Below are 19413 nucleotides of genomic sequence, written 5' to 3'. Positions count from 1 at the left end.
TTTCCTTTATCCATTTATCTGTTCCTGGGTATTAGGTTTCTCCTATATCTTGACTATTCTGAACAATGCTGAAACATACTTGCAAAACTCTCCCCCAATTCCTGTTTTCAAGCTGTACTCAGAAGGGGATGACCGGGTCACATGATAGCTCTAGTTCTAAGTTTTTCAGTAGTTTGTTTTATATAACGGCTTCAGTTTTTTTTTTCTCATTTAAAAAAAAATTTTTTTTTTTTTAACAATCCCATGAACAGGACACATGGTTCTCCTTCCCCAACATCCTCTCCGACACCTGCTGTCTCCTGACAGCAGCTATTCCAACAGGTGTGAAGAGAAGAGCGTGTCAACATGATTTGATTTGCATTTCCCAGGTGATTTGTTTCCTTGAGTGGCACATGTGCATGTTCACTTGTTTATCTTCTTTGAAGAAATGATTATTCAAATTCTTTGCAAATTTCTAAAAATCTGTTGTCATTCTGGTTATTGAGGATGTCCTTCTTTAAGATTTAAATCCCTTATCTGGTATGTTTTTCAAACTCTTCCTCATTTCCTAGGATGCTCGCCCCCTCTGAATTGTGTTCTGTGCTGGGCAGAATGTTCAAGTCTGATGAAGTCTCACTTGTCTGTTTGCTTACGATGTTGGTGTCACATTGAGAAACCACTGTTTACTCAGATGCCATGAAACTTTTCTCTACATTTTCAATATGTTTTATAATTTCAGGAATAATTTCACATTTGCATTTACTCTGTATGTGCTGCTCTAACAATATCGCTCCTGCTCTGGAGGCTGAAGTCTAGGATCAGAGCTCTCACTGGATCAATATCTAAAGAGGAGGGCGTGGTCTCTGCTCCTAAGACAGAGCACACTGTCCCCTCAGAGTGGGAACAACAGAAGGACAAAAGAAAAACAAAACAAAACAACCAACCAACCAAACAACCCCCCCCCCCAAACCCCACTAATACTGACTGAGAGAGTTTCACCTTCTTGTCACCAAATTTTTAACTTGCTCCAGTTATCAGTCAGAAAATCTATGTCCCAAATCACGTCTAAATATGTCAATCACATGAATTGAAATCAAGGTACAACTCAGCACAAGGCAGAGTCTGTGCTCAGTGTGAAACTGAACTTGAATGGTTTCTAAACTATGCAGGTAGTCAAGCCTGTGGCAGACATTCCCATCCTGTTCTTGGTTGTTTTTATTCTTTTGGGGGCCCACGTCCTAGCTCTCAAATAAATATACATGGAGACTTATTACTTACAAATGCCCAGCCTTATCTTGGCCTATTTCTAGCCAGGTTTTTTTAAATTATCCTGGCTACCTTTTGCCTCTGGGCTTTTATCTTTATCCTGTATACCTTTCTTTACTTCTTACTCTGTGGCTGGCTGTGTAGCTGAGTGGCTGGTCCCTGGTGTCCTCCTCTCCTTCTTTTCTTGTTCCTTGATCCTCCTCCCAGATTTCTCCTCCTATTTATTCTCTCTACCTGCCGGCCCTGCCTATCCTTTCTCCTGCCTTGCTATTGGCCATCCAGCTCTTTATTAGACCAGTCAGGTGTTTTAGACAGGAAAAGTAACACAGCTTCACCGAGTTAAAAGAATGCAACACATCTTTGCATCATTCAAAGAGATTTTCCACAGCATAAACAAATGTAACACATCTTAAAATAATATTCCACAACACCATCCCAAAGGGAGATAGAGCCAAGAAGAAAGGGAAACCATGTGCCTGTCCAGTAAGTTCGCAACTGAACAGGGCAAATCAAAGTTAGACCCTCAGGACTAAGAAACTTCTCTAACTCTGGAAACAATGAGCTGTGTCTGGCTCCTAAGGCCCCAGCAGCCCTGTCCTATGTCAGTTTTCGCAGGGTGCCTAAGGCTCTCCCAGGCGGGTTCAGCACGTCAGTGGTGCTACAATTTTGTGAGTGGCCATGGTCCCATGGCTCTTCTGGCACTGCTCTACTATGGGCTTCTGTCATGTTTCTCTTCTTGGGACAGTTGTCTGAAGGCAGCCAGCCTCCCTCACATAGGTACTCTATCTGTGAAACAAGTATGACATGTTTACCAAGGTTTATGGCCTAGACCTTCCATAGGACAGCTCTCAGAGACAACGTGATACTCTTGCCCACTGAATGAATACAGGTCTCAGGGAGACTAGGCACACTGTGCAAAGACAGATTAATTTATTCTGATGTTTTTCTTAGGACAAGTACTTTCACAAAAGTGCTTTTCACACAAAAAAAAATGTGTTAACATAGTAACATTCTAGTTAAATGTTTTTATGATTAATTGAAATAGGATTTTACTATATAATTTTACTACATAAATCCTCACTCCAATTTCATCAGTAATGTGCAACCTGTCCAATTTCTCTGGATTTCATTCATTACTAAGGAAATGACGCTGAATGACTGACCTCTCAGATCCACTCTCTATCAGTTCAACAGAAGGCAGGAATGTGGGGGTTGACCAGATGTCTGCATTCCCAGCTCTACTTTGAGCACTTTGCATAAACTCCCATCTTGCTGCCAGTTGAGTCTTCCATCCTCGTGGCCAGCTCTGTCTCCCACTGGAACCACAGTGTGGTTGTGCCCATCTGAGAAACTTAAGTTGTTTTCTCTAATCATTCCAGCATCTGAGAGTAATACTTTATTGGTCACACATTTTATTCGGTACATTCAACTCTTTGCCTCTGTTACTGGGTCTTTTCTTACCCATATACTTCAAGATCAGTAAGAGCTATAGGTCTCAAACTCTGGCAGACAAATAGAATAATCTTGTTTGACAAATTGATAGTTAACTTATTCCTCTTATTCAGGTTTCCATTTTTTTCTTCAAAAATTTTCATTACATTTTTATTTACTTATGTGTGTATGTGGGGTTGGGTGTACATGTGTGATGACACACAGATAGAGGTCAGAGGACAATTTATGGGAGTTGGTCCTCTCTTTCCACTGCGCGGGTCCCAGGGATTGAATTCAGGACACCAGGTTTGGTGGGAAGCACCTTTACTTTCTGAGCCAATTCTCTGGCCTATCAGGCTTCCATTCTTTAAGCCTCACCTCCTTCCTTATTCTGCACAGTTAACTTACAACCAACTCCCCACTCTAAAATGAGTAATGTATAATTTACCCCTTCCTCACCTATATAACTCCAGTTTCACATAGTTCATTAATCCTTCACATAAACTTTATATTAATTTATCATCTACGTGACTTCTCCACATTCACACCCACAGGGTGTTCTATTCATCTTTCATCTCAGGAATTCAGAAAGCTCAGACTAGTGAGTCACTTTGCAAAATACCACATACAAATAAGCATCTAAAACTGTTTTCATTAAAGTGATATGTTAAATGCCATAGCAAGGACATCAAAAGAGGTCAGCCTATACCTTTCAAGTTACTACAGGTTTTTTCTTACTGAGTATTGATTATTTTCAAACTACGACATGACGGTAAATAGAATTAGACATCATATAAAATAATGTATCAGTAGAACTTCCTTCCCTAATCTGTTAATTACGGAGAGGAAAATAACTCAATTTTTAAAAACTTACTTTATTCATCTACTAACCGACAACTCTGAACTCAGAGCATGGGGAGGCATGATACACTTGACTGTACAGACAGGCTGGCGAAAGCACATGCGCTCTGAGTAGTTCATTCATTGTCAGAAATAGCTCCTAGAGCAATGAAGAGAAAGGGGTCAGGACTGAGAGATGCTATGGTTGGCAGGGGTTCTGCTATGGAGCCTGACTTCACGCTGCAGGGCAGTTTCTGCAGGGGAAGGGCTGATCTAAAATTGGGCAGAATCTAATATGACACAATACCTTTGGCCCCCAAAGATTTCTTTCAAATAACTAACTTTTCTTGGGTACCATGTTTCCCTGTCTGACTCCAACGACCTCAAGCTGGACTTGGGCTATGGCATCTGCACTGTATTCCCTCTACAACAGGGACATTTACACGACTTCCAACTATGTAGACAGTGGAAGATACTCCGTTACTACCAGGAAGAATTAGGGCAAACTACAATTACTTGCTATGTTCTTCAATTCATTAAATAATTACAGTGCTGTTGGGGTCCCGATGGCCTGCAGTTCCTTTTTCAAGCATGAACTCTGACCCAGATGTGGCCCCAAGACTGCAGGAAGCCTGCACACAGCAGATAAAGCCAGGAAGACTGTCCTCTGAGGCGTAACAAGGCCACCAGGACAGGGAAGCAGGAAGAAAAAAATCAGGTAAGGAGGTCATAGATACAGTTTGCTCAGGCTCTGCTTGCAATACTATCTCTAGTAGCTAGCTAAACAACATATAAACAGCAGTGGGAAAAACAACAATTTCATTCTTGAAGTGAACCCTGAGACTTGTGCCTCTGTCTACCATTGCATTCTGGTTTATTGTTGCTGCTTGTTTCTCCCTGCAAATGGCCATGATTTCATTTTTTTTTTTTTTTTGTAACCCAATACTCTAGGGAATACCCAGATCACATTTTCTTTAGTCATTTATTGATTAATGAACAACATCTTAGCTGATTACATCTCTTGGCTTGTATGAACTTTGCTTCAATAAACAAAGGAGTGCAGACATCTCCCAGAAAACAGATAGTATTTTCTCTGGACACATGCCCAGTGGTAAGATGGTTGTGCCACATGGTAGGTTTTTTTTTTTCTTTTTTCTTTTTTCAGTTTTGTGAAACTTTCATACTTAATAGCTAGTTCTAACTCATGGGGTGAGACAATATCTTACTGTGTGTTTGACTTGCCTTTAGTAATAGTGAACATTTTTCATGGATTTGTTGGCCATTTGTACATGATCTTTGAGAAATAACAATGTTGATCTCATGTGCCCATTCTAGAGATGATTTGGTTTTGTGATACTGAGTTTCTTGAGTTCCTTATACAGTCTGGATATTATCTTTTGCTGATCAACAATTTGTCAATGTATCCTATTTGATATGTTATCACTCACTCTGCTTCCTTCGCTTACTGCTCATTCTCATCCTCAGATGCATTGTTAGGGACTCCAAAGCAGAAAGAAAGATGGAGAAACAATGAGAAGTACTTGAATGCTGAACTCACATGGTGCAATTTCTTAATTATTTGAAACACTTCAAAGTATCAAAGACCTAGCAGATATACTGACTCCTTTTGCTATTAATTTCCAGTGTAAATTAAAATATACACATTATTACAAATGATCATGAACTCATAGGTCAGTTAAACTACAGGTATCTACCAGGTTGAATACCATCCCTAGAATAACAACGTCTGTCTCAGGTTTCAGAAAATGATCTTACTTGGGAACATTATCTCTGCAGACGTAACTGTCATATAGACATGAGGGTTTAGGGTGACTCCTACAACCAATGACTATTTTAATTTACAGGAGAAAGATTAGACTTCAGAGACAGACAGAGATTCAGAGAAGAATTAATATGACCACAGAGGCAAAGCTGTACATGAAAATGACGTGGCAGCTCATTAAGAAATGTCATGGCTGAGAAGAAAAGCTAGGTAGAGGTCAGGAAGGGGTCCCCTGTGGAGCTCTTAGAACCCATGCTTGACGATATCACAAGTCTGCCCCCAGAACTGAGAGGGTGCATTTGTGCTGACTTATGCCAGGTAGTCTTGGTGCCTTGTTATAGCAACCTAGAAAGGTAACCCAGGCATCTGCAGCCACCTTCTCCAAGATTCCCTTACATACTCTTCTCTGAGTCAACAGGCAGAACAAAGCAGTACTGACTACCACTATGAGCTGGAAGGCAACACCCTGGCTCGTCTACTCTTTCCATGCTCAATTAAGAAATAAAAGACTTCATTTATGTGAATTTGCAACAACAAACACCATAAAATATGAAGGCTCAAAGTCCTGGGAACAAACCCAGAAGTGATTTTTCTGAGTTACCGCTTTAGACTGTCCTCTGAAACACAGGGCAACCTGCAAGGCATTGTACAGTTTCCTTTCTCCAGTGCAGGACAGAAAGGTTTTGTTGGCTACACCTGGGGAGCAGAATACGAAGCAAGCATGCCCGAAAGCAGAGGAGGCTGTATGCATAAACATGGTTCCCCCCGATATGTAGTGACATTTAAGTTGTTAACATCAAACATTAGTAAATCTTTATATAAACCTGGGTTTAACTATACAAAAGAAGTGTGACATGAACCACAAGAATCTTCATCATTAATGTCATTCATGAAGAATTTGGTTTGTGGCGCATTCAAACCTGATACTTTAGATGCTAAAAGAAGGCCAGATGATACACGCTCAGAAGGTACAAGCCTCTCAAGTATACACACTCTCTCTCTCTCTCTCTCTCACACACACACACACACACACACGCACACGCACACGCACACGCACACGCACACGCACACGCACACGCTCCCGACTTCTATAGTTATTTTGTATCATTAGTGGAACATAATTTAAAAAAATCCCCTAATTCTCTTTCTTACTGTGGTGCTATTTTATTTGTGCTGAAATGTGATATTTTATTTGTATGTTAATATAACTATGTTAAGAGGTTCTGAAAAATCCATTAATACCCAACATGTTACTTTCTGGGTTTTTGTTTTGTTTTGTTTGTTTTTGTTTTTGTTTTTGAGACAGGGTTTCTCTGTGTAGTCTTCCCTCTCCTGGAACTTGCATTATAGCCCAGGCTGGCCTCAAATTCAGAGATCCACCTGCCTCTGCCTCTGGCCTACTGGGATTAAAAGCATGTATCACCACCATCTGGCTACTTTCTGGTTTTTAATTGGAAGGAATAAAAAAGAAATCCAAGTTTTAAAAAGGCTTTAAAAAGATAAGTCTACATATTGTTACAGACTCTAAGAAGAGGCATGGTATATGTTAAATATTTTTTGATTTATTTTACTTTATGGATATGAATGTTTTGCCTGCATATATGTATGTGCCTGGTGCCTGGAGAGTTCAGAAGAGGGTGTTGGATTCCCCCAGAACTGGAGCTACATATGGTTGTGAATCATCATGTTGGTGCTGGAAACTATACCCCTGTGGGTACAACAACTGTTCTTAACCACTGAGCCATCTCTCCATGGTATATTTTAAAATAAGTCCTTTTCTAGGATCTTAATACATTCTCAAGGACAATAGGAGTGATAAGTGAAAAAATATGACTTGTATAGAGACAGTCAGACACAAATCTGACTCAAAGCAAGGGTTACTCAAGTGTAGAATCACCAGGGATATCATGTGGCTATCACCAACTACTGCTGCCAGATGTGATACAGTTTGAATTTAACCTCTGTGATACTTTTCCATCACCTATTATCAGTTGAATCATGGGAATAAAAGAAAATTGAACAAACTCTGGCTAGGAAAACAGTTAAGGACACCCAGGTATGTACCTTTTCTTCAAACTGTACAGATAATGAAAAACAAAACTGAGGAATTCCACCTAGAGGAGAGTAAGAAAATGCAACTAAATGCAGTGCTTCCTGCATTATAACCTGCAAGAGAGAAAAGACACCAATCCAAAGATCAGTGTCGAGTTTGAAAACCAGATTTACTGATATTAAATGTATTAATGCAATACAGTCACATGAATTTAATGCATTCTAACTTATAGAAAATATACTTTAGAATTTATGGTAAATATTACCTCAAAAATGAGCCATAAACTGACTATTTAATAGGTATTTGTATGTCAATAGGTAAAATATAAACATTATATAAAAATTTCAATATAAATGCTGAGCCACACTAAAGTACATGAAACAAACTACACTCTATTTAGCTTTTCTGTCTACAGGTTCTGTATCCAAGGAGTCAATTACCTGTGGACTAAAAATATATTTAACAAATATACATTTGGACAAAGCATGTGAAGACTTTTTTTCACTATTAGCCTCTAAAAAATACTATAGAACTATTAAGACTTAACATTAATCAAGATTGAAATTAAATGTAATTAAATTAAATGCAATTAAATTAAATTAAATGTAACTAATCTCAAGATTGAAATTAAATAGAAGGACATGCACGATGCAAATATTGCACCTTTTTAGCCTAACTGACTACAGCATCTGTGGACATATGGTACATGGGGAACCTGGAACCAGCTATTCATGGGTACCCAGGGGGAAGTGGGACCATACTTGTACTATAAAGGAACTCTTAACCAATCGCCAAAACATCTTCCTCCTCTGAAAATGCTTGAAATTCTAATATGCTCCTCACATTTTTAACTTTGCTTTCTTTTGTCTAAACCATACAGAAAAGAGTATCTATACTTTTAAATAACTTATTTTCCTCTACTGCCTGTCTCTTTCCAAATCATGACTCTATTCTGGGCGGTGTAACGTTGGTGGCATAGTGGTGAGCAGAGCCGCTTTCCAAATCATGACTCTAAATCACAGTAACTAAAGGCTAGATCAATTCTTTTTTCTACAATTCACCTAAGGGTAATCTTGTTTCCGTAACAGCTGTGTTTATGGCCCTTATCAGTAAACCACCTGCCTCACATAGCGCTTTTCCTCCTCAGGGAGAACCTTAAATTTCCTAAGTTTTCTGTCCCTAGTAATACCAGAGCTAACGCTCTTCTAAGGGCAGATATACATGCTTAACTCCAAAAACAGTTGGTACAACTCCTCAGTGAACTACAGAAGGAGACGAAAGGTCTCTGTTCAGTAGTAAAAAGGCATCACTTGGCATTTACAAAACAAAAGATGTAGATTGATTGCAAAGGTTCTACCTCACACTCAACAAATGCTTTACTGTACCTAGCACCAGCTCTTCTAAAGAGTTACTGAGGTGCTATCTTAGAATTGTTCAATAGCCACATACATACCTATAGATCAGATAGATAAAACCACCTTTATGCCTGTTCTACATTCAAAATTACAGGTATCTTAAAAAATGTAGACATCACATCAAATCTTTCACAAATTACATTAAATTTTACATTTTACTTCTTTGGCTAGTAGAGTAATATTCAAATAGACCGCTTATGGTTAATCTTTCTCAAAAGGGTAACTTGCAGAGCTCCATCAACCTTGTCTTGGACAAGGACATTTTGTAAGATCACTGACATCAACATCGTCTCCCTCTTCGACAATATTGCCTGTCTCTGTAATACTGCCAGAATTCTCCTAAACTAAGACTCAAATACTAGTCTTCATAGCCATTCCCACCTCAACTATTAAAATTATTGACAAATTTATCTCCAGTATCAGAGGTTGAGATAGTTTAGCCAAACACTTTATTGTTTAACACTGCCCTGCATACTCTAGTTGGCTATAGTCCCAACACATCTCAAGAACTGCTATTCAGTTCACTCCTACTTACTCTGAGAGCTTTGAGTTTGCTTCAAACCACCTGAAACTACCTACTGGTCTTCTAAACTTGATTTGACCATTTCCTACTATCAACTGAGTGTATCACTATGATTCTGATTGGACCATCTGCCTCCCAATTTCCTTCCTCTTACACATATTTCTATATTGCATTTTAAAAACACATTATCTTACATATTTCTAGCTGAATTTGATGAAATATATAGCCCATGGAAAGCTGCTGTTTGTAATTCTACTGTGTTTATGTGTATGTAGCTTTTCCTAAAGAATCTAAAATGTTCACATTTGCAAAAAGAATGATCTATGAATTAGTAGCACCCACTCAATTAAATAAAAATTTAAATGCCACTAATTCTCTAACAGGAGTATCCAACGTTTTAACACTGTGATATGACATCATCACCTACAAAGTTCAGGCTGGGGAACTGTGAAAACATGTGACAAAAAAAAAGTCACAAAATTCTCATAGTATTTTAATCAAGGTTTCCACCTTTGTGTTGGCACCACATTCAGAGAGATCTTTGACGTCATGTGGCAGGCCTGGGTTGGATATGCCAAAGTGAGAAGAAATAAAGAACTTCAGATCATTTATAGTATTTAACATTTTGCCTCAACAATCTAAGTTCACATGCTTTGTAAACACTGACAGATTTCAAAAGAACATGCAACATCTATCACGAATTACCTGGGCACAGGAATCTAACAGCCCAGTGAACTGAAAACATAGTCTATATTTCAGTTTGTGTGCCTTAGTTACTTTTACACTGCTATGATGAAACACCATGACCAAAACCAACTTGGGGAGGTGTCTTAGCTAGGGTTTTACTGCTGTGAGGAAACACCAGGATCATGGCAATTCTTATAAAGGAAAACATTTAACTGGGGCTGGCTTATAATACAGAGGTCTAGTCCATTATTGTCATGGCTGGAAGCATGGCAGCATGCAGGCAGATAGGGAGCTGGAGAAGTAGTTGAGAGTTCTACATTGGCAGGCAGCAGGAAGTGAATGCCACAATAGCCCTAGCTTGAGCATCTGAGACCTCAAAGCCTGCCCCACAGTGACACACTCCAATAATGCCACACCTCCTAATAGTGTCGCTCCCTACAGGCCAATCATTCAAACACATGAGTCCATGGGGTCATTCCTATTCAAACCACCACAGGAGGAAAGGGTTATTTGGCTTACATATCCCAAATCATAGTCCCCAGAAGGAACCCAAGGCAGGAACTCAAATAGGGCAGGAACCTGGAGGCAGGGGCTGATACATAGGCCATGGAGGGGTGCTGCTTACTGGCTTGCTCCCCATGGCTTGCTCAGCCTTTCTTATAGAACCCAGGACCACAAGTCCAGAGGTGGCACCACCAACAATGGGCTGAGTTCTTCCTCATTAATCACTAATTAGGAAAATGCCCTACAGGTTTGCCTATAGCCTCATCTTCTGGAGGCATTTTCTCAAGTGAGGAGGTTGTCTCCTCTCAGATGTCTACAGCTTGTGCCAAGTTGAAACTAGCCAGCCTCAGAACAGATTATTTCAGCAACAGTAACTACTGTAATAAGAATCTAGAATGTCAAGCTGATGCCGCGCTGTTTGAACATTTAACTATAAGGCTGTAAAGCTGTGAGTCGTAAAATGGGAGCTAAAGCTGACATGTGGCTCCCAAGTCACAGTGGTCATGGTTCCACTGGCAAAACTCAACCACAAGCATGGCACTTTCTAAGTGATAATGTGAGTGCATCTGAAGTGCACAGAGGATTCCAGAGTCATCAACGACAGCTGAGGATGCTGAAATGCTTCGGGATGGGATGGTTCCCCCACTGGACTGCGGTTTTCTAAAGAAACCTGACTCAATAATCACATAACCTGGGAAGAAACATGCCTAATCAAAGAAAAAAAACTACCCAGAGATAAGAAAATAGAGTTTCTGATATTCTTACTCATAAAGAGTAAAACGCCCTTGTCCACCACTGTACCACCCTGAATAAGCCTGGCCATCTTAACAAAGAGTGGGGCCACTGCTTAGCTCATGGCTTCATAGGGGTTTACTTGGCTACCTATGAACTCATATCTTATAGATAACCTATGCTCTCTCAAAATACTGTCAAGGCTTTGAGAAGCACAGCTCATAGGTTGCCATGATCTATTCTAGAAATCTCTAGAGTTAGGATGTGACAGTATTGATACTTTTCTTCTAAAGGTAAAAAAAAAAATTAATTCACAAATCTTTCCTATATCATATCTATTTAGATATTCAAGAGTAGAATTTAGTCACAAATATGACAGGAAATATAAATATACACAATTTTTACTGAAGCGTTCTTCATTATCAAGTAGAGCATAAACAGATACTATGTACCTGTTGAGAACAAAAGCCAACTTTCTATCATGGTCTTTCAGAGAGAATTGTGTTGCAATCAGCAAGGCTGTCAGGGCAGTCATCCTAGCCCTTTGACATGAGACACAGAATTCCAGGATCTGGAGTCTTTCCTGCAGAGTTTGCTCTTGCTTTAGATCCAGTCCTTCCCCACTAAGCCCCCTGTGCTCCCTTTAGAACGGTAATGCACGTTCTATGCCATTGCATGGTAGAAGAATGTAATTTGCTTTTGATTTTACAGGTGGTTACAATTAAGAGACTGAGTTTCAGAAGACTCAGACTGTGAAAGACGTTGGACTAAATGCACTTTGCATTGTGATATGGCTACAAGCCTCTGAGGGCCAGGGAGTGGAATGTGGTGGTTTCAATGAGAATGGCCCTCATAGACTCATTTGAATGCTTGGTTCTCAGTTAGTGGAACTGCTTGGGAAGGATTAGGAAGTTGGTCTTGTTAGAGGAGGTGAATTGCTGGATGAGGGCTTTGAGATTTCAAAACACTCACACCATTCCCAGTTAGCTCTCTCTACCTCATGCTGTGGATCCGATGTAAGCTCTCCAGTACTGCTCTAGCATCATGCCTACTACCCTTTGGAAGTGTAAGTCCCAAAGTAAGTGCTTTCTTTCATTTAAAAATAAAATCTCTGTGATATTTTGGCAAGTACAGAAAAAAATACCAAATGCAAAAAAAAAAGTATATGGTAAGTGGTCATTGGCATTAAAAAAGGAGAAAGATACATATAGTTCCCATTTATACAGAAAAACAACAGCGAGAACACACAAGCCCTTGAAAACCTTTTGAGAGTATCAGTCTCCAGGAAGAGAGATCATGCCAAGATGGAATGGCATCAGTGACGGCCAACAGGCTTCACTGTGCCCCTGAGTACCCTGCGAATGCCAAGGCAGTCATCGCTCTATTACCTAAAGCACTGCAAAGGAAGAAAGCCAACTGCTTCCCCACTTCCTGTCTGCCCTTCCAACCCTCTCCCCAGCAGGTCTCTCCCACTTCCTGTCTGCCCTTCCAACCCTCTCCCCAGCAGGTCTCTCCTACTTCCTGTCTGCCCTTCCAACCCTCTCCCCAGCAGGTCTCTCCCACTTCCTGTCTGCCCTTCCAACCTTCTCCCCAGCAGGTCTCTGCAGCCTGACTCTGCTCAGCCACTCTACTCTTCTTCCTCTTCGTCAACACAAAAGCCTTCCATGCTCTCACACATCTGCACATGGCAGCCATGTGCTGCCCTAGCTCTGTCAAAGCTAGAGAACCTGTACCCTCCAGGTCTTAAGGTAAATGCCATCTTCTCACAGAAGTGTCTGTGGCCCTGAAACAAGGTGCCAGCAACTTTTGGCCTTTTTCCCCCTTTTACGTAGAATTTAAGTGTGATTGTTAAAGATATGTCTCTCTGACCTCACTACAGTTCATCAACGGAAATAGTCTTAGATGTATTTTGCATGGAATATATATGCTACTCAGTAAGTGTTTACCATTTAAGTAACTAGCTCATATCTGAGAATAAGTTCATAAAGGGTACCAAGTCTTTTTAAAAAGAGTGCATTACTGAATATCAAAGTCATTCAAATATAAGGTAATACAAGTATTTCAATTAAAAACTATCACTGTATTTCCTGGGTTATATTTAATTAAAACTGACTAGTTTTGATTAAGTATTATATGATAAATATAGAATGTTATAAAAAGAACAATAAGTCCCATTGTGTTATTTCCCCACTAGTTAAAAAGAGAAATACGGTTTTGACAAAAGTAAATAATTTCAATGATTATTTGAACTATTGTCATGTGGTATATAGTCTATACAAAAAGGTTTTAAAGCATTTTTAGAGATGTAAGAAAAGCTTCACAAAGCTAAGAATTAGGGTGTTTTTTCCTATCATAAAATGGCATAAGAACATTAAAGTTATTAACTGTAGGGAGGTGGGAGGATTTCTGCTTTAATTTATGATACCCAACAGGAAAACAGCAATTCACATACTTGTTAATAGCAAGTAGCATTTTAAAGGTAAAGTCATTTAGAAGTCTGTATCAACAATCTAGAGAACACAACTATACAGACACATGTAGACAAGAGAAGTCTGCAGCAGTCACTAGGCCGGCCTGCCTGTCTTAGGCATGGATGTCTTGGATTACACAAATTTTTGTTTTCACTTGAAGGTACATTCTGCCGTTTTTCCATATTTAATCTCTCTAGTAAAGACTTCACTTTCTAAGGGGTTTACTAGACACTCAATCTCCAGCCCAACTGTGTCAGGAGTTATAAATAGTAGCAATGACAATCCACTCCAGTTCTACAGGAAAGGCAAATGAAGGTCAATAAAGGCAAAGATATCTCTACACATGCAAGTGTTATCATAGTGACAGTTTCCAGTATTATTTCCTCATTTCCAATGACAACATGTCACATAAAGTGCAAACCTCACAATGCATTTGTAGAGATAGAGGTTTCATGTTATATAGCGTCTAAAAATCTCTAAGAAGCAATCAAATGAGGAGAGAATAAATATGATCAGAGACCTCCTGAAGAAAAGAAAGAAGAAAACATGGAATTAATTACAGAAGTAATTAATCTTGCTAGGGACAAGTTAAGCAGGAAGCAACTAGAATACCAATAACATCCTTTAAGTTTTCTCAAAGCTATGAAAAAGGACACAAGAATAAGAATATGCACATGCTGTCCACCTAATACAATCAAGGGGCCTGGGGGACCTTGAGAATCTTCCACAGTATTCATATTGGATGAAGGTTCTATTCACATTCTTTCCCTTGGCAGCTGAAAAGGAAAGTGGGAACCTGTGTTCATTTCAAAGTAGATCTCACAAACTGCTCAAACTCATATATATCCTCACTCTGATCTTCAAGGTTTTGTTTATGAACCCCATTCCTTCTGCACCTCATCTCCTGACACTTTTACTTCATCCCCTCTCTCCTTGTCCGGATGCTCCAGTAGCCAGGAATGCTTAGCTGCTGAAACCCATCTGCTTAGGTCCCTCACTGTCATCAGCTTTTACTCAACTGTCTCACTCTTACTGAGGTCTCTGAAACCTTGACAATTCTACACTTCCTCTCTACATCCATGTACTGAATCTACTGCACACTTTATCTATCTCCTGTCCCAGGAGAAGAAGGTTATACTTTTCCTTTTTGTAGAAGTCTTTTTGGTTAGTTTTGTTCTGGCCAATGTGCCTTCCACATTTGCTATACCATAGACTATAGCAAATGTGGCTGAAAGATCAACAGAGCCCCTAGTTATAAGAGCATTTCAACAACATCCAACTGAAAGAATACTGGAATTTCTGAGTTCAGCAACTGACCTCCACAAATATTAATACATAAGGTCCATGTTTTTAACAAAAATTGAGAAAATTTTTCTTTAATATAGTTTCTGAATACAGGCACTATTTCACAAAGGGGATATAAATTACAGATAAAGGGAAGAGTTGATGCTCCCTCTGCTTGCTAGCCCAAGCCCAGCCCAAGACCTCAGCTCCAAGAACATGCCAGCAAAAGCATCAGGACTGGATAGGATGTATGCTGAAAACTTCATGTGCGTGGGACCTATTAGGAACAGCCATCCTGAGCTCTGAGACCTGCCTTTCTCTTAGTTCCCCGCTGGATCAGCATCACATCAGGTGAGGCTAGTCATTTCTTCAAGAACAGACTAACATAGGGACCAGAATATTCACACTCCACTCTTTGTTGCCAAGAGCATCCTTTCAATGTCACTGCCAGAGGCCACTTCTGCTGACAGGTAAAATGCGTGTTCCCAGGTGAATGATCAAGAAAAAGTAATTGGCTTTCACATGCAGCCTGCTTAGTGCTGGCCTCATGTGACACCCCCCCCCCCCCCCCACTTCCTAACTTTGGATGAGCTCTTTCCCATCTATATAACATACCATTATTATTTTGGAGGCTCATTACCCTATACTCTTGGGTAGTGTTTGAGGCTAGATGGACAGACAGCTTCCCCTACTCACATGTGCTTGTTTTTACTTTTAAATAAAATGACCATATTAAAATGTAAGGAAGAACAGGACTATGATAACTTTACTGCTGAAGAGAGGCTTTTGTCTGGTGTCCACATAACAGCATCTGAATGAGTACCTACAATATGTCAGTGAAAGCAAACAAAGAAACAGCATGCATACACATTCACGTTCACCTTTCCTTGAATGCAGTGTGTATTAAAAACAACTCCTGTTCAACTAAGTTTAAAGATTCTAATAGGACCAGCAGGCATTCCCAGAAGAATATGCATTGCACAGATTACTGGAGAAAACTCTTTGTTGGCAAAATAAGCCAATAAAACTTCATTTTATATGAAGGTCTTTTTTTTTAATTTCAGCTATTTTCACCAAAATTTATCAGTTTTTATTTACATAAAAATAAGTGGATTGTAATTAATAAAGTGATTTTTCTTATTTAAAATATCATTTGAAGGCTTATTTATCTCTGGCAAGTCTCAGACTTCTCCAAGTATAATTACGAGCACATAAAATGATAAAGCTCATTAGAACACTGAGGAATGCTTATTTGTGCAGAAGGACGCATATGTAGTCATAACTCCCACACTGTCTTTTCAATCAAGGATCTTCAAGTACCATTAAGTCATTCTGAAAACAGGAGCTCGGAGCAAGAGTAGCACAGAACACATCATGCCGCTCACCACGCCAGCTGCCTCCGCGAGGGCGCTGCCTACTCACAGACACACCCGCCTTGACAGAGTACAAAGCACATGAGTAATGCAGATGCACACAGTGCTCTGCTTCCATGTCCTCAGGGCTTGGTGCTCACGGCAACACCAGCATCTGCCTCTTTAGACCTTCCCAGACTCGCAATGCTTTTCTTCTCTTGACATCTTTGGCATTCTACGCATCCTCTGGAAAACACCACCCACTAGAGAAGGGCGTGGTCACTAGGAGGGAGTAGCAGGCTAAGAACAAGACAGAGGCAGGGGTGGGGACGCCAACAGGCTATTGATTATGTCAGCATGTGTGAGAGCTGCTGATCCCTGCAAAGCTGGCCACTTTCAGCAACTTCATTTGGGTTTGCGTTAGGCTACTAAGCAGCAGGAAGAGCTGCAAAGGAGATACGGGGCTAAAAGATGCATTCTGTTGAAGAGGATTGCAAACATCTCATGATCTATCGAAAGTACCAACTGTGATATTAATAATGGCAACTGGGCACACTCACACCTGGATTATAAAAATCAGGCAAGTATGTAATTTATAGTATCAGTTAACAAGTAAAAGAATCATTTAGTCTCTCAAATTGAAATCTTCAGTGTACCAGTTTATATTAATATAGATCATTATTAAATTTGCTCTACCATATACAAAAAAAAAAGTAAAATAAATTCCACAGAGTTAGGTTTTTTTGTTTACTTGTAACATTAAAAACTTCAGACTGATATGGTAGCTCATGCCTATAATCCCAGCACTCTAGAGGCAGAGGCTGGCACATGTTAGTGAGTATGAGGCCAGTGTGGTCTACAGAGTGAGTTCTAGGCTTGCCAGGGCTACAAGGGGGGAAACTCTATCTCAAAACAACCAGAAACTTAATGTTTTGTCTAAACATTAATTTGAAAATTCCTTTCCTGTCCTTTTTCGTGTCTACTGAGGAGTGATAGTCAACTGGCATTAGGTAACTTTATGTGAGGAAAGACGCCACTTCATACTTTAGGGCTCTCCTAGTGACCCAGGAGCCACGCCCCTTCGTCCCTGTCAGCTGGGTTTGCCCTTTCTCTACGAAGAGAGGAAGAAACAAGTATCAGGCCAGCACCCAGGGCCTAATGTCAGACCTAGTTACCAAGTAACCTGGAGTGCCAGTGATTTCTCAGCTAAAATCATAGCTGTGAGGGCACATGACTAAAATTGATAATGTTCCAATCAAATGAAAATATTAAATTTCAACATGAAGAAGAGTAAAATTCTTACTTTTTAAAATAATTTACTCTTTTGGCAAAAAAAAAAATGTACTGAAACTTAACTGCAGAAATGACAAAGCAGAGTAATTCAAAGGAGGGACTGTGGAACTGAAAGGTTTCTCCGGAAGCTTGACAGTGCTTATGACATGGATATTGTCTGGATGCCTAACGCAAATATTCAGACAATAGAAACCGAATGAACTCACTTTTCTCTTTTAAATCATACCATTAAGTTGAGATATATTTTCATAATGTCCAAAACCTTCATAAAACTCTACAATAATCCCAAGAGTTTTAAAGCTATAAAGCTATAACTCATCTTTTTTGTTTTTTTGTTTTTTTGAGACAGGGTTTCTCTGTGTAGTTTTGTGCCTTTCCTGAATCTCGCTCTGTAGACCAGGCTGGCCTCGAACTCACAAAGATCCACCTTCCTCTGCCTCCCGAGTGCTGGGATTAAAAAAGGCATGCGCCACCACTGCCCGGCAACTATAACTCATCTTTAAATTCAGTTAACTCTGGGTTTGTCGAGGGCCATGTGTCGGTGTGACCTGAGAACCAATATTCAATCACTTCAGGAAGACATGAATTCAAGAGAAGGGCCAGTCACCACATCGAGTGAGGAGGCCTTCCAGTCTTCCTGAACCGCTGTACTTGGTGGTTCAGACTCGAGCTGCTACCTGCTGTGCTGTCTGTGGCAATGCAGATCTGACCACGGACATTCCAACAAGCAAGAGTGGCTGGACTCTAAGCATTCCTTCCGTTCATCATGTGTCAAAAACCAAAACGAAACCCTCATCTGCATTTGAATTGCAAAACAAGGGTCATCCATCCTAAGGGTTCCTACTTCTGTGATTGCTGCTCCCACGGCCATTTAGAACTGACTTCCGGTTTTACTTCCCCAGCAAGTAGGAAACAAGCAGGCGAAGGATTCATAACTCAAGAGATGATGTAAATGAATACAGGGTCATCTTGGAATATTCACTTTAAACTGGAATTCTCAAATACTTACACTCTGAAGTGTTAGTTTGGTACAAGCTGTATTTGGGATTTATGATTCCAGAGGGCTTATTTATCCGACAAGGGCCCGGACATTTAAAATCTCTGCAGACACATTTTAGAAAGCGTGCACACTGGACACTTGCAAAGCAGTTACTAAGCTTGTTTGAAATGGAGACAACAATAACATGGGTAGAACAGACAACCATGTCAACCAAAATGTCAACTGTAAAATATTAGGCAAAAGTATCACACACACGCACGCACGCACGCACGCATGCACAAAGCACGAGAAAAACTATTTGGGGGTATGAAAGGGGAAAATGAAGATGGAGAAGTCAGGGGAGAGAAAGAGTGACGAATGTAAGTAAGGTACAATATCTATGCATGCAAACATCACATTATTCTAGCCGGGCGGTGGTGGCGCACGCCTTTAATCCCAGCACTCGGGAGGCAGAGGCAGGTGGATCTTTGTGAGTTTGAGGCCAGCCTGGGCTACCAAGCGAGTTCCAGGAAAGGTGCAAAGCTACACAGAGAAACTCTGTCTTGAAAAAATCAAAAGAAACCCAAAAAACAAAAAAAAAAAAAACAACCAAACAACAACAAAACCATTATTCTGTATGCTAAGTAAAAATAAAACATAAAAGTGGATTAATCTCACAAAATTACACTACCTATGAGACTTTAGAAAAAACAATAAATGCACACAAAAGTTTAAGAAACAGTGACTGACAGACCAGGCAGTGGCGTAGCGGCTGACTGGGGTTGAAGAAAAGCCAAGGAGGAACCACAGACAGCCATGGC

The 19413-nt window shown here is 40.0% G+C and overlaps 1 protein-coding gene across 5 annotated transcripts in view; it reads right to left on the bottom strand.

Moving 5' to 3' along the window:
* Positions 1-19413, bottom strand: part of Fer (FER tyrosine kinase) — a 324556-nt gene that overhangs the window by 84706 nt on the left and 220437 nt on the right. The gene's annotated exons all lie outside the window — the stretch shown is intronic.

This window comes from Peromyscus eremicus, chromosome 13 (genome assembly GCF_949786415.1).
Source record: "Peromyscus eremicus chromosome 13, PerEre_H2_v1, whole genome shotgun sequence".
In the NCBI taxonomy this organism is placed as follows: Eukaryota; Metazoa; Chordata; class Mammalia; order Rodentia; family Cricetidae; genus Peromyscus; species Peromyscus eremicus.
Note: the sequence above shows the minus strand (reverse complement) of the source record. Positions and strands in the feature narration are given on the sequence as shown.